The sequence below is a fragment of the Malaclemys terrapin genome, chromosome 2 (genome assembly GCF_027887155.1).
Source record: "Malaclemys terrapin pileata isolate rMalTer1 chromosome 2, rMalTer1.hap1, whole genome shotgun sequence".
NCBI lineage: Eukaryota > Metazoa > Chordata > Testudines > Emydidae > Malaclemys > Malaclemys terrapin.
Genome location: NC_071506.1, coordinates 266,599,035 through 266,624,035, shown reverse-complemented (window position 1 = coordinate 266,624,035; position 25,001 = coordinate 266,599,035). Strand labels below are relative to the sequence as shown.

General features: G+C 43.8%; 1 protein-coding gene across 1 annotated transcript in view; it reads right to left on the bottom strand.

Annotated features, from left to right (window-relative positions):
• Nucleotides 1-25,001, bottom strand: part of PTPRN2 (protein tyrosine phosphatase receptor type N2) — a 970,322-nt gene that overhangs the window by 382,173 nt on the left and 563,148 nt on the right. The window lies entirely within an intron of this gene.

Here is a 25,001-nt window from a genome sequence, read left to right as displayed (position 1 = left end):
CTGAACACAGGATCCATGTAGGAAGGGAAAAAGAAGAAGGGAGAGGGATGTTATGCCAGGCCAACCTAGTTAGTTGATCACTGTGAAATTTAGAGCAGCCTGGAGGTGGCTGCAAATTCTTCAGGCTGATAATGGTCCTGTCATAACTATAAAGGGAAGGGTAATAGCTGTCCTGTGTACAGTACTATAAATCCCTCCTGGCCAGAGACTCCAAAATCCTTTTCCCTGTAAAGGGTTAAGAAGCTCAGGTAACCTGGCTGGCATCTGACCTAAAGGACCAATAAGGGGACAAGATACTTTCAAATCTTGGGGGGGGAAGGCTTTTGTTTGTGTTCTTTGTTTGGGAGTGTGTTCGTTCTCCGGGAATGAGAGGGACCAGACATCAATCCAGGTTCTCCACATCTTTCTAAACAAGCCTCTCCTATTTCAAACTTGTAAGTAAATAGCCAGGCAAGGCGTGTTAGTTTTCCTTTGTTTTTCTCAACTTGTAAATGTACCTTTTACTAGAGTGTTTATCTTTGTTTGCTGTACTTTGAACCTGAGACTAGAGGGGAGTCCTCTGAGCTCTTTAAGTTTGATTACCCTGTAAGGTTAATTTCCATACTGATTTTACAGAGATGATTTTTACCTTTTTCTTTAATTAAAAACCTTCTTTTTAAGAACCTGATTGATTTTTCCTTGTTTTAGATCCAAAGGGGTTTTGGATCTTGATTCACCAGGAGTTGGTGGGAGGAAGGAGGGGGGATGGTTAATTTCTCCCTGTTGTAGATCCCAGGGGGGGGTTGGAACTGATTCACCAGGAGTTGGTGGGAGGAAGGAGGGGAATGGTTAATTTCTCCTTGTTTTAAGATCCAAGGGGTTTTGGATTTGTTTTCACCAGGGATTTGGTGAGGGTTTTTCAAGGCTTCCCAGGGAGGGAATCCATTGATGGTGGCAGCCGAAGCAGAGCTAAGCTGGTAGTTAAGCTTAGAAGTTTTTCACGCAGGCCCCTACATTTGTACCCTAAAGTTCAAAGTGGGGATCTCAGTCCTGACAGGTCCCTAGGGAGTTATTCAGCTGGCCCAGGATTGCTGAAGTAAAAGGCACTCTGGCCATATCCTCTCCAGCCCCTGACAAAAAGGGTGGTGTGTGACTGATTTTACCAGGCTCTTTGTGGCTCCCTGCCGAGAACCTTGCAGTTGTATTACACTCCACCCCAGGAAGGAGTGGCAAAGGTGGGTCCTCTAGCCCAGCCTAGACGGGCCTCACGGAAGCAGCCAATATTAGCCCAGCAGGCTCAGATAAAAGGAGCTGCAGGGCTGAGCAGGTCAGTTGCTGGCTCGGACCAAAGGAACAAGGGAGGGTGCTCTGCTTTGGCCACAGGTGCTTAATGGGCTGATTCATTGGCCTTGTGAATGAGAGGACCTGACAATTGTAACCCTAAGGTAATGGGTGAAAGGAAAGGGACCAGGTGGGAAGAAGCCCAGGGAAAACAGCAGCAACCAATCAGAGGAAGCATACATGGCTGTTGTTTATAGGGTCCCTGGGGTGGTACCCAGAGTAGTAGGCAGGCCTGGGTTCCCCCACCGGCCTAAGTCCCGGAGAGGGGACATGGCTAGTTTAAAAGCCCAAGATGTGGTTTAAAAGCCCTAAATGTAAAGAGCCTAGAGACAGGGCTGAAGACCCTGGTGAGAGCAGACCAACAATTCTGGTTGGACTCTTTACTAAAAGCCTGGGGAAAGGGGCTGGATTTAACAAGACCAGAGGCAGGACTAAAGACACTAGTAAGGGCAGACTGATAGCCCTTGTTAGTCCTGGAAAAGGGTCTATTTTGGACTGTGTGACTTGGCTGGAGGGCTGAGCCACTGAAGGCCAACCAAGCAAGGTCAACAACCTACAGGGTAATAATAATAGGAGATATCCTATCTCCTAGAACTGGAAGGGACCTTGAAAGGTCATTGAGTTCAGCCCCCTGACTTCACATAAGGACCAAGTACTTATTTTGCCCCAGATCCCCAAGTGGCCCCCTCAAGGACTGAACTCACAACCCTGGGTTTAGTAGGCCAATGCTCAAACCACTGAGCTATCCCTCCCCCCCTGGGGTAGAGTAAAAAGATTGTAGAAGACACCTAACCAACAGGAGGTGCTGACAAGGGGTGAGTCCCCCATCACAGTGGCCAGGAACAGGTGGCATACCTATATATATCCATGTGGGGATTCTCTCTGGAGTGAAGGAATAGAGGATATCACCTAAATCATCAAAAAAGCACCCAAAGTTTGGCCAAACCACACCAAACTTCCAGTCTCAGCCGTATTTGATGTAATTATATCCCTGTGGTTCTTTGACTCCGTGCATAACTAAATATGCTAAGTGTTCTAACTTCTCCAGCAGGAACTATTTAAAGTAGCTTCCACTCTATTATGTATTATTATTAGGTGCATATGGCAGTTTAATGTCAAATAAAAGACATGAGCCTTTTGGACTTAAACTTTCCAGAGATGGGAGAATCAATACTGGTGTATAGGAAGGGGTATGTCAGGGACTAGCTGGGGGCATCGGGATGATGGCAGAGCTGAGTGCCACTATGCCCAATCCTCTGCTAGCATAAGGAACTCTACTCTAGACTGGACGGCCTTGAATCAGGCAGCCACAATCATACATAGTAGAGAATCAAGGCCCCAGTTCCTACCTAAAGGAGTTTATAATCAAGGGGCCTGATTCAGTAATACTCAAGTTGAGCTGAACTTCCTTACACAATCAGTCCCACTGAAATTAATGCTAGAGTAAATTCAATATGTATGATGAGTTACAGGACTGCATCCTCTGGTAGATAAGACACTACCGAGGGCCTGATTCTGTCATCTTTACTCACAGTAGGTAGTACTTATTTCATAAACAGTCCCACCAACTTCAATGTGATTACTCAGGGAATAAGGTACTACTCAATGTGCGTAAAGGTGGCAGAATCTGGTTGACAGCATATGTACAATAGGCAAATCAAATGGGACTAAGATATACACAGCATAATGACATGAAGTGTCTTGTTTTTACAGGGTTACTTGTATGCATTGTGTTAGCTCCTTTATTTAAAAAAAGAAGTTTTTTAGTTAGTTTGGTGCTAGGTATCTCCTGAAATGGCCACTCTTTACTGGAAATAAGACAAAAAATAGAGGTGCATAGGCTACTGAGAGTAATGAGCTGATAAATACAACACAAACATCTGACTATTTAATGACCTTTGTCACAAAACACTGCACAAAACATGACCCAGGAAAAGCAATACACTAATCAGTCAAGGTAATGCAGGAAATTTGCACTCTCCAAAAGCTGCACAAATGAAAACTAAGTTCAACATATTTTCCCCATTGGATCCATAAAAGTATTTGAATCAGGATCCTTGAGTAATGAATTAACTAGACTCATATACTTGAAAGCTGCCATGTTTCCAATATGAGAATGTGTTGTGTCATCATTTGGAAATCAGAGAAAACAGTATTCTCATTAACGTGCTTTCTCGCCAGGTCAAAAGGCTCTGTGCCTCAATTAGACTTTCAGTCCACTGTATAGCTAACAGCAGTGGGGTTACACCAGAGATAAATTTGGCCAATGAGTCATGCTCTTGTATGGTATACTCAGCTTTGCATAAGTACATAATTTGTCTTAGATAAACTGTATATCTAAATCTCCATATTGCATTTCTGGTTGGAAAAGTTGTTCAGACATCCCTTGTACCTCACTAAAGGTATATAACAATGACAGTAAATGGTCATATAGGATAACTTTAAAAGCCTCCTAAAATGGGAGAGGAGGGGTTTTAAAAGCTTTGTGGATTCAGGAAAAGGTCTCACTTTGTTCAGTAAATACCAACTTCCTTGCACTCCTCCTGTTACACAGCTTGCAGCATCTAATGTTCAGCTGATAGCTATCTTTGAAATTTCTATAAATCCCTTAAATATAATTACTAAATTTGCCCATTGAACTAAACCAGGAACATCCTAATAGGAGTGAGAGGCTAACAAGCATGAAGCCTTTGAGATGACATCAGTGTGTCACATCTCTTGATGTCAATGAGTTGGTAGAATTGTTACCAGTTCAAGAAGCCATGCACCCACAGTTTCTGATTTTATGCATTCCCTTTAACTAAGGTTATAGTTAAGACCTCATATTCCAGCTGAGGTAAGTGGGCTGAAATGTCAGAATTCACTCCCCAGGACCTTAAAAACATAAGAGCTTTTCTGTGGTGCAAGCAGGGATTGAGCATTTAACAAGGGAACAAATCTCTCATTCCCTTCTCAATCTCATCTATGTATTTTACAAAGGGAGCTGCATCTCCCAACCCCCTATATCCCTCAGATCTCAGTCCTTTTAGCAAAGAGTTGATGGGAAAGGTAATTCTTCCCCTTTTGTGGATTATGCCGTTCTTTCTTGGAAGCTGCAGGCACACTCTATACCTATGATGCAGCCTGTTAGTTCAAGATCCCTCACGTATGGTCTGACAATGCTGAGTTTGGGGCTCAGCCATGAGGAAAGATGGCATATTTCATCTAGCAAATTACTCGAGTTTGTGAAAACAGTCTATGAAATTAACTTCACAGATCTGCTAACTTTCCTAAAATGGCCAGATTCTGCCACCCTTCCTGCCGTGAACTCACCACTAGAGTGCCTCCTTGGACCAGGCGTGGCATAATGTTTCTCTCCCCATCTGCCACCTCCTCTCCAGCTGCTCTGGTCCCCCGGAGGTCTACCTATTCCCAGGACTCAGCCCTTTGGCAAGGTCACGATTTAGTCCTTCTCTTCCAGGGTAACAGAGTCCCACCAAAAAAACCCAGTGTCCTTATATCAGGTCTCCAACCCCAACTCTGGACTCCATGATTCTTCAGGGCTTCCAGTTGTCCTTATCTGCTTCTGCAGACTCATACCACCATACCACTGACTGGTTAGGGAACTCAGGCCCTCTCACGACACTGGGCTCCAGCCCAGGGGCCCTGTAATCAGCAGCTTCTTCCATGGGCTTCTTCCTAAACAGCCTTTCTCAAGCTCTCTCCCCTCAGCTGCTCGCAATTTCCCCTTCTCTCAGGGCCCGCCCCTGGAATCTCCTTAACAAACCGAAACTCAACCAACTTCCTCAGAATTGGCTTTTCATGCCTTTCTGCCACCCCATTTCCCCTGCTTTTTTCCTTAACCGAACATCCGCCCATGGCCCTCTCCCTTCTTGGAAGTCTAGAACCTGCCCATTTAACAAGACTTACTACTCAAGCCTGTTCCAGTGGTTGCATTTTGTCTCTCCTGGCCTCTTGCCAGACTTCCCTACTTAGAGAAGATGCCTGGACCAACTGTCCCCCGAGGCTTTTTCTTGACAATCTCTCTAATCCTAGAGAACAACTGCAAAATTCCTCTGCTCCCTGCAGCTTTCTTTTCCTTTTCTTTTTTTTAATGGTAAAGAACACTCATCTTTCTGCTCACAACTTTTTCTATTTACAGTCCTGTGCCAGCCCTCCCCCGCTGGCTTCATCTTCAGTCAACACTGCCTCTCCCACCAGATGCTGCCTGATATGTTAACTGGCTTCTCAGGCCGATATTAACACCCTTTGAAGCTTGTTTGGGGTACATACCCCATCACAATGAATAAAGGTAGCAGCCCATGGCTTTGAATGGTAATAATACTATTACTAATCTATGTAACTGTTATACAGCAACTTTTATCCACAGCCAAGAACAACTTACATTTATTTGTTATCTCAAAAGACACCACAGTGATCATACAGTAATCACTGCATCCATCACTGACATAAACCATCAGCTATTTAATAGCATACAACAGCAGTACTTACGAGTTTAGGACAGGAAGTAAAGATTATGCAACTGGAACTATAGGTGCAATTCAGGTTGGCAGAATGTACTTCAATTAGAATTAGACCAGTGGTTCTCAAACTTTTGTACTGGTGACCCCTTTCACATAGCAAGCCTCTGAGTGCAACCCCCCTTATCAATTAAGCACTTAAAAAATATATTTAACTCCATTACAAATGCTGGAGTCAAAGCAGGGTTTGGGGTGGAGGCTGACAGCTCACGACCCCCCCATGTAATAACCTCATGACCCCCGAGAGGTCCCGACCCCCAGTTTGAGAACCCCTGAATTAGACCATGATGTTGGGCTCAATATTCTATGGAAAACAAAGCAACATAGAATCAATCAGCATGACACAAAGGCACTGTTTCAGTACTAAGACAGAGGAAAGAGGGCCACCTACAGAATTACTAGTAGCATTTCCTGCAGTACCTAGGCATTCCTTGGAGGTTTCCTATACACATGCAGACCAGATCCAATAAAGTTTAGCTGGCAAAGTCTGATAAGACAACAGCCTGAGCTGCAGTGACTACTGTACTAATAAGGAAACTGCAAAGCAATTTAAGTGCATAGCTACCAATGGAAGATGTGACTGCAAATTTTACTTATGATACAAGTTCATGAAATAATGTGATTAGCTCTATAAAACCTACTCTGGATGTGCATTCTTTCCACTTGCTTGACAAATGCAATGCATTTGATATTTACACGGCATCTACAATACACAGTATCACAAAATATTTCATAAGGACTGCTGCTTTGATTTTATTTTCACAAGGATTCACAGGATTACAGCTGGTGAACCAAGAAGAGATGTGGATGTTAGAAATCATGCATTTCTTTCTGTTTTGTCTCTCCTAGTTTGAGTCCATAAATATACGGCTCAGTAAGGTTAACTGAACTGCAGCTTTCTCGATAACTAGAGGCTAGTACTGCAGTTGAGAAACAGATGGTAGGTTAAATAGTCTCAGCTGGTAGGAGTGATGGCTTTGGCCTTTTCCACTTTATTTCCCTTTAGAATAATACATGACCATACAGTGACACGCAGGTTTTCAGTAATATTAAAAAAGTAGAAGAGACACTTTACACCCACATACAGACATTCCCTCACTCAGATCATAAATCTCAGGCATCCATTCAATGGTGTAATATCTTGACTGAGTTGCTAACCCCAAACACTAGTAAGATGTATATTCACAGATGGGCACTGCAGAGAACTGAGAGAGAAAAAGATCTTTAATATTCTAAATAATATCTGTATAAAGTTTTCCAAACCAATTTTTTGCACACAGTGCCTTTTTGTGTATCCTGGGAAACTAGAATATTTGGGGCTGGGCTCAATCATTCTGCTCAGCTACTATCTGTCTGCCAAGATCTGAGCCAATAACATATTGCAAGAGCCAGTTTGGTAATTATACAATCTGATGTCTGCATGTCACCAAAATAAACTCAGAGCAAACGATGGCATTGCTACCACTGTTTAACAGGTTGAAGCTGTGTGCCATATTTTAATGTCTTCTCATGAGACCGATTTCCTAATCTGAAAGAAATTTAAGACACTTAAAGGGAAACATGCAGGCACTCCTCCGCTGTATTCAATAGCTTCTAGTCATATTGGGCCTCTCTGGTCTATCCTTTAAATAAACACCAAAGCTACTTTGTCATCTCCAGATATGAAATTACTTTCATGGTGGTTGAGCGTTCTCTGTGCTATCCAAATTTCTCAGAAAAACTCATTGCTTTCATTTTCTCATGCTACTGCGCTGAACAAAGATAAAAGGAGTCAAATAAAGATTATTGATTTAATGTTATCATTTCTCACTCCCTCTCCTCCTCTGGAGTGTTACTAGGTATTTTATACCAACATATGCAGTGACAGTAATGCCCTGAACATGTCAGCTTTGTGACTACTTGCAGGCTTGAGTTAGCAGCAGCCACCTGTGCTGTGTGGTCTACTGAGGAATTAGTGATTTGGAAAATTACCCAATCCATACTATCAAATCAAGGGAAAGATCTACTGTTTGCAATTACTCTCTCAGAGTTTGGTGTTCCTCCTCCCTGTATTTGATGAAGTTCTATAAGTGGAACTACAGAGCTGATCACCTGCAGCTAGATTTCATCAGACCTTATGTGTACTTTCCCGATACTATGAAATGTGGTATAATTATTAAGAAAGGGGTGATAATGAGTTCTTCTCAAATTCTACCCAAGTTATACAGCTGTGGAACTAAGAGAGTTCAGTTCCTCTCCCCAATACACATGCCTTCTTTTTAAAAAAAATACTGAAAATGGCCAATAGTGAAAACTCACAACTTCTTTGGTAGCTACAGTAAGGGAGACAATATTAGGGCCTCTTATTTCCTCACCTTTTATAAATTCATAAATAAGCGGAGCCACCAAGAAGTGAATGTGCATAAACTGAATGTTCATGTGATCTCTTAATCAGCTCTAATTCCACTAACATAGTTTTATCAAACACACTGAGAAAAGGCAGCAAACTTAGATCCTAATGCCAAGCAATAGATCTTGTCCTCATTCTTTCTTACCCCATCCCTTCCCTGAGTGAACCTGGGCCGATTTGCAGGATTTCCCAGTGGCCAATGCCAGGTGCCCCAGAGGGAGTGAACCTAACAGGCAATGATCAAGTGATCTCTCTCCTGCCATCCATCTCCACCCTCTGACAGACAGAGGCTAGGGACACCATTCCTTACCCGTCCTGGCTAACAGCCATTAATGGACTTAACCTTCATGAATTTATCCAGTTCTCTTTTAAACTCTGTTATAGTCCTAGCCTTCACAACCTCCTCAGGTAAGGAGTTCCACAAGTTGACTGTGCGCTGCATGAAGAAGAACTTCCTTTTATTTGTTTTAAACCTGCTGCCTATTAATTTCATTTGATGACTCCTAGTTCTTGTATTATGGGAATAAGTAAATAACTTTTCCTTATCCACTTTCTCCACATCACTCATGATTTTATATACCTCTATCATATCCCGCCTTAGTCTCCTCTTTTCCAAGCTGAAGAGTCCTAGCCTCTTTAATCTCTCCTCATATGGGACCCGTTCCAACCCTTAATCATTTTAGTTGCCCTTTTCTGAACCTTTTCTAGTGCCAGTATATCTTTTTTGAGATGAGGAGACCACATCTGTACGCAGTATTCGAGATGAGGGCGTACCATAATATATTCTCAGTCTTATTCTCTATCCCCTTTTTAATGATTCCTAACATCCTGTTTGCTTTTTTGACCACCTCTGCACACTGCGTGGACATTTTCAGAGAACTATCCACGATGACTCCAAGATCTTTTTCCTGACTTGTAGCTAAATTAGCCCCCATCACATTGTATGTATAGTTGGGGTTATTTTTTCCAATGTGCATTACTTTACATTTATCCACATTAAATTTCATTTGCCATTTTGTTGCCCAATCACTTAGTTTTGTGAGATCTTTTTGAAGTTCTTCACAGTCTGCTTTGGACTTAACTATCTTGAGCAGCTTAGTATCATCTGCAAACTTTGCCACCTCACTGTTTACCCCTTTCTCCAGATCATTTATGAATAAGTTGAATAGGATTGGTCCGAGGACTGACCCTTGGGGAACACCACTAGTTACCCCTCTCCATTTTGAGAATTTACCATTAATTCCTACCCTTTGTTCCCTGTCTTTTAACCAGTTCTCAATCCATGAAAGGACCTTCCCTTTTATCCCATGGCAGCTTAATTTACATAAGAGCCTTTGATGAGGGACCTTGTCAAAGGCTTTCTGGAAATCTAAGTACACTATGTCCACTGGATCCCCCTTGTCCACATGTTTGTTGACCCCTTCAAAGAATTCTAATAGATTAGTAAGACATGATTTCCCTTTGCAGAAACCATGTTGACTATTGCTCAACAGTTTATGTTTTTCTATGTGTCGGACAATTTTATTCTTAACTATTGTTTCGACTAATTTGCCCGGTACAGACGTTAGACTTACCGGTCTGTAATTGCCGGGATCACCTCTATAGCCCTTTTTAAATATTGGCGTTACATTAGCTAACTTCCAGTCATTGGGTACAGAAGCCGATTTAAAGGACAGGTTACAAACCTTAGTTAACAGTTCCGCAACTTCACATTTGAGTTCTTTCAGAACTCTTGGGTGAATGCCATCTGGCCCCGGTGACTTGTTAATGTTAAGTTTATCAATTAATTCCAAAACCTCCTCTCGTGACACTTCAATCCATGACAGTTCCTCAGATTTGTCACCTACAAAAGCCAGCTCAGGTTTGGGAATCTCCTTAACATCCTCAGCCATGAAGACTGAAGCAAAGAATCCATTTAGTTTCTCCGCAATGACTTTATCGTCTGTAAGCGCTCCTTTTGTATCTCGATCATCAAGGGGCCCCACTGGTTGTTTAGCAGGCTTCCTGCTTCTGATGTACTTAAAAAACATTTTGTTATTACCTTTGGAGTTTTTGGCTAGCCGTTCTTCAAACTCCTCTTTGGCTTTTCTTATTACATTCTTGCACTTAATTTGGCAGCGTTTATGCTCCTTTCTATTTGCCTCACTAGGATTTGACTTCCACTTTTTAAAGGAAGTCTTTTTATCTCTCACTGCTTCTTTTACATGGTTATTAAGCCACTGTGGCTCTTTTTTAGTTCTTATACTGTGTTTCTTAATTTGGGGTATACATTGAAGTTGGGCCTCTATTATGGTGTCTTTAAAAAGCGCCCATGCAGCTTGCAGGGATTTCACTTTAGTCACTGTACCTTTTAACTTCTGTTTAACTAACCCCCTCATTTTTGCATAGTTCCCCCTTTTGAGATTAAATGCCACAGTGTTGGGCTGTTGAGATGTTCTTCCCACCACAGGGATGTTGAATGCTATTGTATTATGGTCACTATTTCCAAGCGGTCCTGCTATAGTTACCTCTTGGACCAGCTCCTGCGCTCCACTCAGGACTAAATCTAGAGTTGCCTCTCCTCTTGTGGGTTCCCGTACCAACTGCTCCATGAAGCAGTCATTTAAAGTATCGAGAAATTTTATCTCTGGATTTCGTCCTGAAGTGAAATGTTCCCAATCAATATGGGGATAATTGAAATCCCTATGTCATTGGTACCTACATGTACCACGACCACCGGCTCCTTCCTAGCACTACACATAAGTCTGTCTAGATGCCTCGAGAGATCCGCAACTAAATGCCATGTAGACTTTGGTCTTTATCAGCAAACTGAATTTACAACTCTAAAAATAGAAAAAAAACCCTCCAATTACTATTGCCACTCCAGTGTTGCCAACCGTAGGCATTCCAAAATCATGGATCAGGGCCCCACACTCATGAGACTGGCATAAAAATAATAAATGTTCGGCTTTTTTAATTTATATTCTGGTTTATGTGCTTTTGAGATAAAATGATTACTAACCTTCCACAACTGTTGTTTTTCAAGATGTGTTGCTCATGTCCATTCCAATGTAGGTGTGTGCTCACCCCAAGCACCACTGATGGAAAGTTTTCCCCCCATTGGTACCTGTCGGGTTGGCTCTGGCACCTCCTGGAGACATGCTCTCATAGTGCCAATATAAAGGGCCCTGCCAACCCACTGCCCCTCTGGTTCCTTCTTGCTGGCTAACTCAGACAGAGTGTCTGTGTGTGGGGGGGCGGTTGGAATGGGCATGAGCAACACATCTCGAAGAACAACAGTTACAGAAGATTAGTAACTGTTTTTTCTTCTTCGAGTGCTTCCTCATGTCCATTCCAATGTAGGTGTGTGCTCACCCCAAGCACCACTGATGGAAAGTTTTCCCCCCATTGGTACCTGTCGGGTTGGCTCTGGCACCTCCTGGAGACATGCTCTCATAGTGCCAATATAAAGGGCCCTGCCAACCCACTGCCCCTCTGGTTCCTTCTTGCTGGCTAACTCAGACAGAGTGTCTGTGTGTGGGGGGGCGGTTGGAATGGGCATGAGCAACACATCTCGAAGAACAACAGTTACAGAAGATTAGTAACTGTTTTTTCTTCTTCGAGTGCTTCCTCATGTCCATTGCAATGTAGGTAACTCCCAAGGAGATGCAGGACGAGAGGTTGGAGTTCACTGATACGCAGATTCTAGCACCGCTCTACCAAACCCAGCATCGTCTCTAGCCTGCTGAGTGATGGCATAGTGAGAAGAATACATTGTACAGGTTCTGAAGTAAAGGCCCTGATCTCTGAGACCCTTCTTGCCAAAGTAATGGCCACAAGGAAGGCCAGCTTCCAGGACAAATACAGCAGAGAACACCTTGCCAGTGGCTTCAATGTGGGAGCTATGAGTCTTGGCAATACCTAGTTGAGATCCCAGGGAGGCACTCATTGTCATACCTGGGGGTATAGTCTGTCAAGCCCTTGGAGAAAACATCTGCAGATAGAGGTTGCAAAGATGGATTGGCCATTTACCGATGGGTGAAATGCTGAAACTGCAGCCAGGTGGACTGTAATTGATGACACCGATAACCCTTGCTGCTTCAGGTGTAGCAAGCAAACCAAAATGAATGGCACTGATGACCACGTGGGTGGAACACCTTTCTGTGCTGACCAAAGTGAGAACCTTTTCCACTTTGCTAGGTACATAGCTCTAGGGGATAGCTTTCTGCTTCCTGAAAACTTCCCAAACTGGTCTGGAGCATGCTAGCTCCAATGGGTTCAGCCCTGGAGCTTCCAGGCCATGAGATGAAGGGACTCGAGATTCAGGTGATGCAGGTGACCGTGGTCCTGGTATATCAGGTCTGGAACCTGAGGTAGCCAGATTGGTTTTTCCACTGACAGGTCCATTGAAAGGCTGAGGCTATCAGGATGACTCGTGCTCTGTCTCATCTGATCCTCAGTAAGACCTTGTGTATGAGAGGAATGGGTGGAAATGCATAGAACAGATGACCTGTCCAAGGCAAGAGTAAGTCATCTGTCAGAGATCCTGCCCAGGAACGAGCAGAAGTGTAGACACTTCCTGTTGTTCTTTGTTGCAAGCAAATCTATTTGGGGAGCTCTTCGAGAGACCAGAGGGCCTGACTTCTGAGGGACCCCAAGTGAGCTCCCTACTCCATTGCCATATGTGTTGAGGGACACTGATGGTTGGGGTCTTGAGAAATGGACTCCTGTGCATACCGCTAGCAGGTCTAGCCACCATTCGAGGGAAGTACACCTCTACCTCGATATAACGCTGTCCTCGGGAGCCAAAAAATCTTACCGTGTAATAGGTGAAACTGTGTTATATCGAACTTGCTTTGATCCACCAGAGTGCACAACCCCGCCCCCCCGGAGCACTGCTTTACAACATTATATTCGAATTTGTGTTATATTGGGTTGCGTTATATCAGGGTAGAGGTGTAATCATCAACAGGGGAACTGTAATGACTGAGTCTAGATGATGTTGGCTTGGTGTGTATACCGACGCTAGCCATGCCTGGAGGGGTCTGAGCTGAAGTCTTGCATGCTGAACCACATAGGTACAAGATGCCATGTGGCTCAAGAGCTGTAAGCAATTTCTCGCCATGGTGACAGGGTGATTCCTGACGCTTTCTATAAGCTTCTTTATTGCTTGGAAGCGTGCTTCTGGGAGGGAAGCTCTGGCCTGTACCTACTCCAGAATTGCCCCAATGAATTCTATCCTCTGGACCGGAGAGAAAATGGATATCTGTGCATTTATGAGCAGACCTAAGTCCTGGAAGCTCGACTGTATTAGTCTCACATCCACCTATACCTGAAATCTGGACCGATCTCTGATAAACCTGAATCCCTTGTCTTCTCAGGAAAGTTGCAATGACTGCCATGCTCCGAAGGGCCATCAACAGGGCTGAACGGGAGCACCCTAAATTGGTAGTGCACATGGCTCATGACAAAACTGAGGAACCTTCTGTATCCCTGAAAGATAGCAATGTTGAAATAAGTGTTCTTCAAGTTGAGGGTAGTGTACCAGTCCCCTGGATCCAAGGAGGGAATGATGGAGGAAAAGGAGACCATGCAGAACTTCAGCTTCTTCATGAATTTGTTGAGGTTTCACAGGTCCAGAATCAGTCTGAGATTGCCGTTGGCTTTCAGGATTAGGAAATAGCAGGAAGAGCCCTTTAGTTGTGGTGGAACCTCCTCCACTGCTCCCATCTTTAGGAGTGACTGCACCTCTTGGGCTAGAAGCTGCTTGTCAGAAGGGTCCCTGAAGCCGGATGGGGTGGGAGGGTGGGAAGGAGGGAAGCAGAAAAATGGAAGGGTGTATCCAAGTGCTATCATGTGTAGCACCCATTGGTCTGAGGTGATACAGGCCCATACGCAATGGAAGTGGGTTAACCAGTCCAAAAAAACTAGGGAATTGGGATCCACAAATTATCCTGGAATGTCGTCCCTGAGCATCTCATCAAAAAACCTGCTTTGACCCTGCCAAATGTCTGGGGGGTGCAGGTACAAATGCAGGTGAAGAGGGGGAAGGGATAGCTCAGTGGTTTGAGCATTGGCCTACTAAACCCAGGGTTGTGAGTTTAACCCTTGAGGGGGCCATTTAGGGATCTGGGGCAAAAATCTGTCAGGGACAATACTTGGTCCTGCCATGAAGGCAGGGGACTGGACTCAATGACCTTTCAAGGTCCCTTCCAGTTCTATGAGATGTTTAAAAAAAATTTTTTTTAGGCATGTGTGATTCTGTTTGGGGTGGAAATGGTGGGGGATCCTCACCTCTATGGCACCCCTTGTGTCTGGACATGGTATTGCATAGGACTTTGCCTCTTGTACCCTACACGTCCTCCTCCAGTGGCTGTTTCCAGTCCCGGCTGGGGTCTTCTCCCAACTCCATCTCTGGGGAGTTGGTGGCTCAGGTCTCCACCTGTCACTTCACTCCCCTTCTGGGATAGCAAAAGGTCCCACATCTATGGGGAGGGATAGCTCAGTGGTTTGAGCATTGGCCTGTTAAACCCAGGGTTGTGAGTTCAATCCTTGAGGAGGCCATTTAGGGAACTGGGGTAAAAATCTATCTGGGGATTGGCCCTGCTTTGAGCAGGGGGTTGGACTAGATGACCTCCTGAGATCCCTCCCAACACTGATATTCTAAGACTGTGGCGGATGTCGCCTCTTCTCCTCTTCCTACTATAGTCCTGTCAAGCAGGTGGCATGAAGAAGCAAGCCATCGGCTGTGGCCTACAGTGTTTCCACACAGAGTTTGGAGTATGAAAGCCTAAGGACTTAACTGTGGCCCTCAAGTCCTTCAAACTGTGGAATTTGGAGTCCATCTGCTCAGAAAAGAACAATGTACACTCAAAAAGGAGGTCCTGCAAAGTTTGTTGAACCTTGTGGGGCAAGCCCGAGGATTGCAGCCTGGAGCTTCTCCACATAGTCACAGCCAAAGCCACTGATTGGGCTGCAAGGTTCTCCACATCCAGGGATGCCTTTGCCATGGACTTGTCTTCCTGTATGAGAGCCGCAAACACTTGTCTGGAGTTTTGTGGTAGCAACTCCTTAAATTTCTGTATAGAGTCCCAGGAGTTGAAATTATACCTGCTCAGCAGCGCCTGCTGATTGGCGAACTTGAGCTGGAGACCCCCAGTCAAATAGACCTTCCTCCCAAAAAGGTCTAACTTTTTGATGTCTTTGGCCTTGGGTGTCGGTCCCTGTTGGCCCTGCCTTTCCTGTTTGTTGGCTGCTGACACCACCAAAGGCCCGATGGTGGGAGAGAGTACAGGAACTCAAGCCCCTTCACTGGGACAAAGTATTTCCTGTCAGTTTTCTTTGCTGTATGCTTCAGTGATGCCAGGGTCTGCCCTGATGGGGTCTATAATGGCATCATTCATGGGCAACACCAATGTCACAGGGCCCATTGCTGCCAAGATTTCCACAAGGGAGTGGGAGGACTCTAATTTCCTCCACCTGAATACCCAGGTTCTGAGCTACCTTCCTTAGAAGCTCTTGAAGCACCTTATAATCCTCCTCCGAGGGCGCAATATCACTTCCCACAACCTCCTCATCTGGGGAAGAGGAGGACGACATGTGGACTGACACCGGGACCTGCTCTTTGCCCTCGGCACTGGCCGGGACCTGCGATGCTGTCTCTTGGTACACAGCATTGGCCTGGATCATGTCCTCGTGGTCAAAGCGGTCTGGGCTCCGAAGCCACTGAATCTGACCTCCTGAAATGGGAAGCTGGCTGTGCTGGAAATGCTCGGGAGGTTCCAGAAAGGCCATTGCACAGGGAATTGCCACTACCCAGTGGCCATGCTGCAGATGGGACTTCTTGGCTCGGGTCCACAGCGGGACAGTGCCTGCTGGAATGGCGGTGCTGGCTCCTCCGTGAAACATAAGACTCCATCTCCAAGGATCCCTCCAGAAACCAGGGCGGAGCAGGGCCGATCAGTGCCATCATGGCTGATTTCCCCTTTGAAACTATCTGATGTCTTGAGCCTGCAGAAGTCTTTCCCATTGGTACCACCGCTGACAGATCCCATACAGCGGGTACATCAGTACCAGTAGCGCCAGTAAGTCCCTTGCTGCTGTGAACACCTCTGGCATTGACAGTACTGGCAGATTAGTGGGGCTTTGGTGTCTCTCTAACGGTGCTGGACTCAATGGCTCCCGTTCTAGGACTGGAGTCAATGAGGCGGTTCGGGCTCTTGATGCCAGAGGATGGCTTGACATGGGTCGCACCCTGGAAGTGTCCCTTTAGCCCACCGACCTTGGCGTTGGTAATTAGCCTCTGTCGGTCTTCCTTTGTTTCTTCCCAGGCACCGGCGATGGTGAATGATACCTAGTATCTCTCATCAACATATCTGTCTTCGGCACCGGGGATGTTTGATGGTGCAGAGGTTCCTTAGACGCAGTCGGAGCATCTCACCTTGGTGCTAGAGACAGGGAATGGCATCAGGTGTCATGAAGTGAAGCCAGTGCGCTCCTTACTGAGGCTGAAGTATTCATACCAAGTCAAGTGATCCGGCAAAGATAGAGGTTAGGGTGCTGCCTCCAGGAGGTTAGAGCATTGTTTAATGTCTCTATTGTTCTTGTTGCTGGACTTGAAGTCCCTACAGATCTTGCACTGCTCCCGCAGATGGGCTTCCCCTAGACACTTGAGGCAGCTGGAATGGGGGGTCACTCATAGGCAAAGGCTTGTGACAAGACTCAAGTTTTAAATCCCGGAGACAGAGGGATTAACCCCCACTTAACAAGGTTTGGTAACTCCTAACTAACTAACTAGTAACTGAAACTAAATTCAATCAACTATATACAATAAAACAGAGAAAAGTCCACTGAGGAGTACTTGCAGAAGCAAGAATAAGTCGTAGTTCCAGTGACCGTCACAGACAGTAAGAAGGAACTCAGGGGGAAGTGGGGCCCTAGATATCGGCACTATGAGGCGCGACTCCATGGGGCACCAGAGCCAATCTGATGGATACCACTGAGGGAAAACCTTTCTGGCGGAGGTGCTCAGGGCGAGCACACACCTACACTGGAATGGACATGAGAAAGCACTTGAAGAATCATTTTCAAAAGCTTGTCTCCGCAACCACAAAGGCTAGAAACTAACTTTTTTAATGAAAGTTGAGATTGTCACATAATCACATGATTCCAAGAGCTGGGGCTTTAAGAAAAACATCAAAAATAGTGAGAGTTGGCATGATTGCTTTATGGTCATAGGATACTTGTCAGTAGCTTGTAAACAACTGGATGCTGATTTTTATTTCACATAATTGTCTGTAAGGTTGCATCAACGAAACAAACTGCATATAATAAATATCTATTTCCTGAAGATCTATGGCCTCTTTCAGTAGAAGCTGCAGGTGCTCAGTTCCTCTGAAAATTAGGCATTTATATGGAACCAAAAAAACCCCAAAGGTCATTGACTTCTTAGACAGGTGACAGTGCAATGTGGAAGCCATTTCCAGTTATATTTAATTTTAAAAAGTGAGTTTCCCAAATTGTCTGACATAAACACAGATCAAAATTTGAGAGCTCAAGATTTGAAAAGTCATTTTTTGGAAGGCTATTTTCTACTTCACTTTCATGTAATCAGAGGAGAGAGGGAATCATTAAAGGCTCCAGACTGAAAACTACATACAGAGTTTATGTTCACTTGACGAAGTATGAAAGCCATGATTTATTATGTGTTTTATGAGAGGCAAGGAATAGAAACTGGCTAACAGTCCCTAGCTTAGGACAGACACCTCAGGCTGTGGTGAAACATGACCTTTTTAGATATCTACCACAAAACATTTAAGGAGCAAATAAAACATCATGACCTTTTTAAATACATTGCACAAAACATCCAAGGGGCAAATCATGCTCCCCTTCCCATGGGTGCATAACACATGATAAGCAGTGGAATAGTTCTGATTCCATTCTGGAAGGGATGGGGTGAGAGGCCATGAAGCGATGGTTCTGTATCCCCCAGTCACCGCAGTGCATGTTTCCACAGGAGCTTCCTTCTGTCTTCCTATGGAGAGGGTTGGAGGCATGGTTGTGACTGTCTAGGCATGAGACACTGAGCCAATCAATATCTGTGATTACGCATATACCGCACACAGGACATCCCACTCACCAAGGGGAGTATAGAGACTGCTATAGAGCCTCATGATAGCATTCTGCCTCAACCCAGTCATTTAGTTCGGATTGATGCAAGGCTAAGTATTTGCCTTGAAGTTATCAGTGATGGCCCAGTTCTAGTGCTACATGTTTTCTGTTGCTATGTCAAGCAGCTCTGTTTCTCTTTCTTAAAGAGTGATTGTTGTTATAAACTCCTAGTTGCTTCCACACAGGGCCGGCTCTGGCTTTTTTGCCGCCCTAGGCAAAAAAGCCACTCGCTGCCCCCCCCCGCCCAGCGCGGCAGGGGAGGGCGCTGAGCCCGGCCGCGGGCCCGCAATCCCCGACCGGCTGGAGCACCGGGACCAGGGCGGAGAGCCCCCAGCGACCAGAGCACCGGGGGCAGGGCGGCGAGCTGGCCGGGGCTCTCCGCTCTCCCGGGCGGCCAGAGTGCCGGGGGGAGGGTGGAGAGCCTGGCGGCGAGCCCGCTGCGGCTCCGCTCTCCCCGGCGGCCGGAGCGCCGCGGGGAGGGCGGCGAGCCCAGTCGCGGCCCCGCTCTCGGGCTGGAGTGCCCCGCCGCGCCGTTCCCCTCTAGGCGCCACCCCAAGCACATGCTTGGTGGGCTGGTGCCTGGAGCCGGCCCTGCTTCCACATCTGTTATATTTTTGGAGTCTTTCATTTTCCCCCTACCATAAAATATGAAGAGCAAAGACAAGAGCAAGAGCAAAGAGTTTGAGGCCTGTTTTTGCTCATTTGATTGTTTTCAACATCCAACGGGCAGTTTGGGTACCAAAAAGTGACACACTGACACTAAACTTCAGTATAGTGGAAAGTCTAGTCAAAAAGGCCCTAAAGTAAAAAGTAAAGGAAGTAAAATCCTCAGAAGTGCATGAATACCCCTGAAGAAAAAGGGAACAAAGAAGGCAGGGAGTAAATCATTATGGCTAAATGGCAAGGTTTATGTGGCTAGTCAGGTCAATTAGCAATCCTTTACCATTTGGATAGCTAATCCCAGGCATGGTCTATACTTAAAGTTTGTGTTGACGGAGCTACGTCACTCAGGGCTGTCAAAAATTTTGCACCCTGAGCACTTTAGTAAGGTCGACTTAGCCGTTGGTATAGACACAGCTAGGTCAATGGAAGAATTCTTCTCTCCACACTAGCTACCGCCTCTTGGAGAAAAACCCCTTCCATCAATGTGGAAGCAGCTATACTGTGGTGATATAGCGGCATGGCTGCAGCATAAAAATGTCCCTAGTGAAGCCAATAAATAGAAAAATAAATGACAGCAGGAATTAAGTAAGAGGGAAATTTGAAGGGCCAAAATGGTTTTCAACGAGCAAATAACTGTGTAAACACTAAGATTCTTTAAGAATATCAGAAGCAGGAATCCTGTGAAATAATAGATCAGTCTGCCAGATCACAGGGGATCAAAGGAGCAATTAAGGAGGTTAAGGACATTGCTGAGAAGCGAAATGATTTCTTTGCCTGACTCTTCACCATCAAAGATACTGAGCAGATACTTAGCTCATACCTGCTCTTTTCTATTATAAAGATGAGCTACTATCAGAGACTGAGGTATCAGAAGAAGAGGTTTTGTAGCAAATTGATAATTTCAAGCAAAAAGTCACCTGGCCCAGTTGGCACACCCATGAATCCTGAAGGAGTTCAAGTATGATGATAAATAGGATGAAATAAGGAAATGCAAAGTACTCCACTTAGGAAAAAACAATCAGTTGCACACATACAAAATGGGAAATGACTGCCTAGGAAGGAGTACTGCAGAAAGGGATCGGGGAGGGGAGGGGGAGAGGTCATAGTGGATCGCAAGCTATAGGAGTCAACAGTGTAATACTGTTGCAAAAAAAGCAAACATTCTGGGATGTATTTGTGTGAGTGCTGTAAGCAAGACACAAGGAGAAATTCGTCCACACTACTCCATGCCAATTAGGCATCAACTGGAGTATTGTGTCCAGTTCTGGGTGCCACATTTCGGGAAAGATGTGGATGAATTGGAGAGAAGCCAGAGAAGAGCAACAAAAATTATTAAAGGTCTAGAAAACATGCCCTATGAGGGAAGAGTGCAAAAAACTGGGTTTATTTAGTCTGGAGAAGAAAAGACTGATAACCGTTTTCAAGTACATAAAATGTTGTTACAAGCAGGAGGGAGAAAAATTGTTCTTCTTAACCTCTGAGGATAGACAAGAAGCAATGGGCTTAAATTACAGCACAGGTGGTTTAGGTGGGACATGAGAAAAAACTTCCTAACTGTCAGGGTGGTTAAGCACTGGAACAAATTGCCTAGGGAGGTGGTGGAATCTCTATCATTGGAGATTTTTAAGAGCAGGTTAGACAAACACCTGTCAGGGATGGTCTAGATAATACTTAGTTGTGCCTTGAGTGCAGTGGACTGGACAAGAAGACCTTTCGAGGTCCCTTCCAGTCCTACATTTCTATGATTCTCTGAAGTAGGTAAGCTGCTAACAAAAATAAGTAATTTGTCATTAAAAACTACTTCTGTGCTAGAGGATTGGAGGGTAACTAATAATGTAACTATATTTTTTAATGTCTGTTAGAGGTGCTCCAGGGAATGCTAGGCCAGTAAACATTGCATCTATACCTAGGAAAGTGGTGGAAACAATAATTAAAAACATAATAACGAAACACCCGAAAGATCATGATTTGATAAGGCCTTACCAGCACTGTTTCTGCAATGGAAAATTAGTGTCTAATCGCTTAGTAGTTTTTGAATGGTTCAGCATAATAGTGGATAAATAAAAAACAATTGACATAACTATTTTAGACTGGCAAAAGATTTTTGACAAGGTTCTACACAAGACACTACTAAAGAAGCCAAGTGATCATGGAAGATGCAAGGTATTGTCATGGATCAAAAAACTCATTATGAGACAAAAAGCAAAGAGTTGGATTAAATGGTTAATTTCATCATGGCAAAAGGTTAACAGCAGGATGCCTCAAGGTTCTGTATTAGGTCCAGTTTTGTTTAATATACTCATTAATGGTCTAGAAAGCTGAGGTGAGTAGTGAGATAGCAAAATTTGCAGATGACGGTTATTTGATGTTTATCAGGACAAGAAAGGGCTGTGAGGAACTTGACATAATCATATCTTATAAACTACATTTTGAGCTTGCACAGCAGAAAAATTCCTTAAACTCACAGGTGCACACTTAAAAACTGACATGCTGTACATGAGTGTGCACCTAGTTGAACAATCACCCAACTATGCACACACTTGTTGGTCTGCTGGTTTCACCAGACAAATTTTTAAGTAGCACACTTCAATGAGCTCTAGATTTTCTCTTTCTTTTCTTTCTCCCTTTTATTTTTTTAAAAATCCCAAAGGAAATAAAATGCAAAAAATCAGCATTAGCACAACATTAAGGTTCTAAGACCCAACATACATATATCAGGAAATGCCAGAAGTTCAGGTTGCTCTGGTAATGTTGACTTATGTATGTTGAACATACATACTTCTTATTTCTCTTTCTCTGTGAAATTTAAATCTTAAGGTATTACTCATTTGGCCTAACTAGCTAAGCCGAATGAATAATACCTTAAGCTAGACCACCAAACTTGCATTTAATTTAAATTAAAAACAATCATGAAAATATTCCTGTTCTTATCGGGCTTTGTAAAACACATTAAAATTGGGGCTGTCAATGAATCACTGTTAACTCATGTGATTAACTAAAAAAAAAATCACGATTAAAAAAATTAATCGCGATTAATCACACTGTTAAACAATGGAATACCAATTGAAATGTATTACATATTTTTGGATTTTTTCTACATTTTCAAATATATTGATTTCTATTACAACACAGAATACAAAGTCTACAGTGCTCACTATATATTATTTTTATTACAAGTATTTGCACTGTAAAAATGATAAACAAAAGAAATAGGATTCTCCAATTAACCTCATACAAGTACTGCTGTGCAATCTCTTTATCTTGAAAGTGTAACTTACAAATGCAGATTTTTTTTACATAAATGCTCTCAAGAACAAAACAATGTAAAACTTTAGAGCCTACAAGTCCACGCAGTCCTACTTCTTGTTCAGCCAATCACTAAGACAAACAAGTTTGTTTACATTTACAGGAAATGCTGCTGCTGCCTGCTTCTTAGAATTATAGAATATTAGAGTTGGAAGAGACCTCAGGAGGTCATCTAGTCCAACCCCCTGCACAAGGCAGGACCAGCACCAACTAAATCATGCCAGCCAAGGCTTTGTCAAGTCGGGCCTTAAAAACCTCTAAGGATGGAGATTCCACCACCGCCCTAAGTAACCCATTCCAGTGCTTCACCACCCTCCTAGTGAAACAGTGTTTCCTAATATCCGACCTAGACCTAACCCACTGCAACTTGAGACCATTGCTTCTTGTTCTGTCATCTGCCACCACTGAGAACACCCAAGTTCCATCCCCTTTGGAACCCCCCCTTCAGGTAGCAGAAGGCTGCTATCAAATCCCCCCTCACTCTTCTCTTCTGGAGACTAAATAACCCCAGTTCCCTCAGCCTCTCCTCATAAGTCATGTGCTCCAGCCCCCTAATCATTTTCGTTGCCCTCCGCTGGACTGTCTCCAATTCGTCCACATCCCTTCTATAGTGGGGGGAACAAAACTGGACGCAATACTCCAGGTGTGGCCTCACCAGTGTTGAATAGAGGGGAATAATCACTTCCCTCAATCTGCTGGCAATGCTCCTACTAATAAAGGCCAATATGCCATCCGTTGGCCTTCTTGGCAATGAGGGCACACTGCTGACTCATATCCAGCTTCTCGTTCACTGTAATCCCCAGGTTTTTTTCTGCAGAACTGCTGCTTAGCCAGTTGGTCCCCAGTCTGTAGCGGTGCATGGGATTCTTCCTTCCTAAGTGCAGGACTCTGCACTTGTCCTTGTTGAACCTCATCAAATTTCTTTTGGCCCAATCCTCCAATTTGTCTAGGTGGCTCTGGACCCTATCCCTACCCTCCAGCGTATCTACCTCTCTCCCCAGCTTAGTGTCATCTGCGGCACTTGTGTAGCCGGCATTGCAAGGTATTTATGTGCCAGATATGCTAAACATTCATATGCCCCTTCATGCTTCAGCCACCATTCCAGAGGACATGCTTCCATGATGATGATGCTCATTAAAAAATAAGGCATTAATTAAATTTGTGACTGAACTCCTTGGGGAAGAACTGTCTGTCGTCAGCTCTGTTTTACCCGCATTCTGCCATACATTTCATGTTATAGCAGTCTCGGATGATGACCTAGCAAATGTTCGTTTTAAGAACACTTTCACAGCAGATTTGACAAAATGCAAAGAAGATACCAATGTGAGATTTCTAAAAATAGCTATAGCACTCGACCCAAGGTTTAAGAATCTGAAGTGCCTTCCAAAATCTGAGAGGGACGAGGTATGGAGCATGCTTTCAGAAGTCTTAAAAAAGCAACACTCAGATACGGAAACTATAGAACCCGAACTACCAAAAAAGAAAATCAACCTTCTGATGGTGGCATCTGAGTCAGATGATGAAAGTGAACATGCATCAGTCTGCTCCGCTTTGGATCATTATCGAGCACAGGCCATCATCAGCATGGATGCATATCCTATGGAATGGTGGTTGAAGATGAAGGGACATATGAATCTTTAGTGCATCTGGCACATAAATATCTTGCGACGCCGGCTACAACAGTGCCATGGGAAAGCTTGTTCTCACTTTCAGGTGACATTGTAAACAAGAAGTGGGCAGCATTATCTCCTGTAAATTGTAACCAAATTTGGTTGTCTGGGTGATTGGCTGAAGTAGGACTGCGTGGACTTGTAGGCTCTAAAGTTTTACATTGTTTTATTTTTCAATGCAGTTATTTTTTGTATATAATTCCACATTTGTAAGTTCAACTTTCATGATAAAGAGATTGCACTACAGTACTTGTATGAGGCGAATTGAAAAATACTATTTCTTTTGTTTTTTACAATGCAAATATTTGTAATCAAAAATAAATATCAGTGAGCATTATACACTTTGTAGTCTGTGTTGTAATAGAAATCAATATATTTGAAAATGTAGAAAACATCCAAAAATATTTAAATAAATGGTATTCCATTATTGTTTAACAGTGAAATTAATCGCGATTCATTTTTTTAATCGCTTGACAGCCCTAATTAAAATCTAAACACTGAGTTTAACACTAGCTGGAAATGTACTATTATGGAAAAGCTCACAAAAAGTCACTTTTAGAAAGACCTTTTTTTTTTTTCTCCAACAGCCCAGTGCAGACACACAGACAATATTATATAAGAAACATTTTATTCCCTCCTCTTATACCGTCTCAGAAACTGCAAAATTGTCAAGTTGTGGAAATCAGCATAGCAGCAATACCCTGTATAAAAATGTGGAATCCTAAGTCTGTTTCTTAAGGTCAATGCAGCTTATGGTAATGAATATGGAAAGGTTACTATTGTTGTCTTTTGTTGATTTTGTCGCAAAAAATGCAAAGAACCAAAGGTCACTAAGCAATGTTCCTAAGCTATTTTGGAATTCACTAATCTATCATTGAGGAAAATAAAAAAGGGGTTAATAAAATACACGCTAGACAGAGAAAATAAGATTAGAGGTGGCATTTTGGCTGTGAAGCCTTCTTTAGACTGTAAAAAAAATAGAAA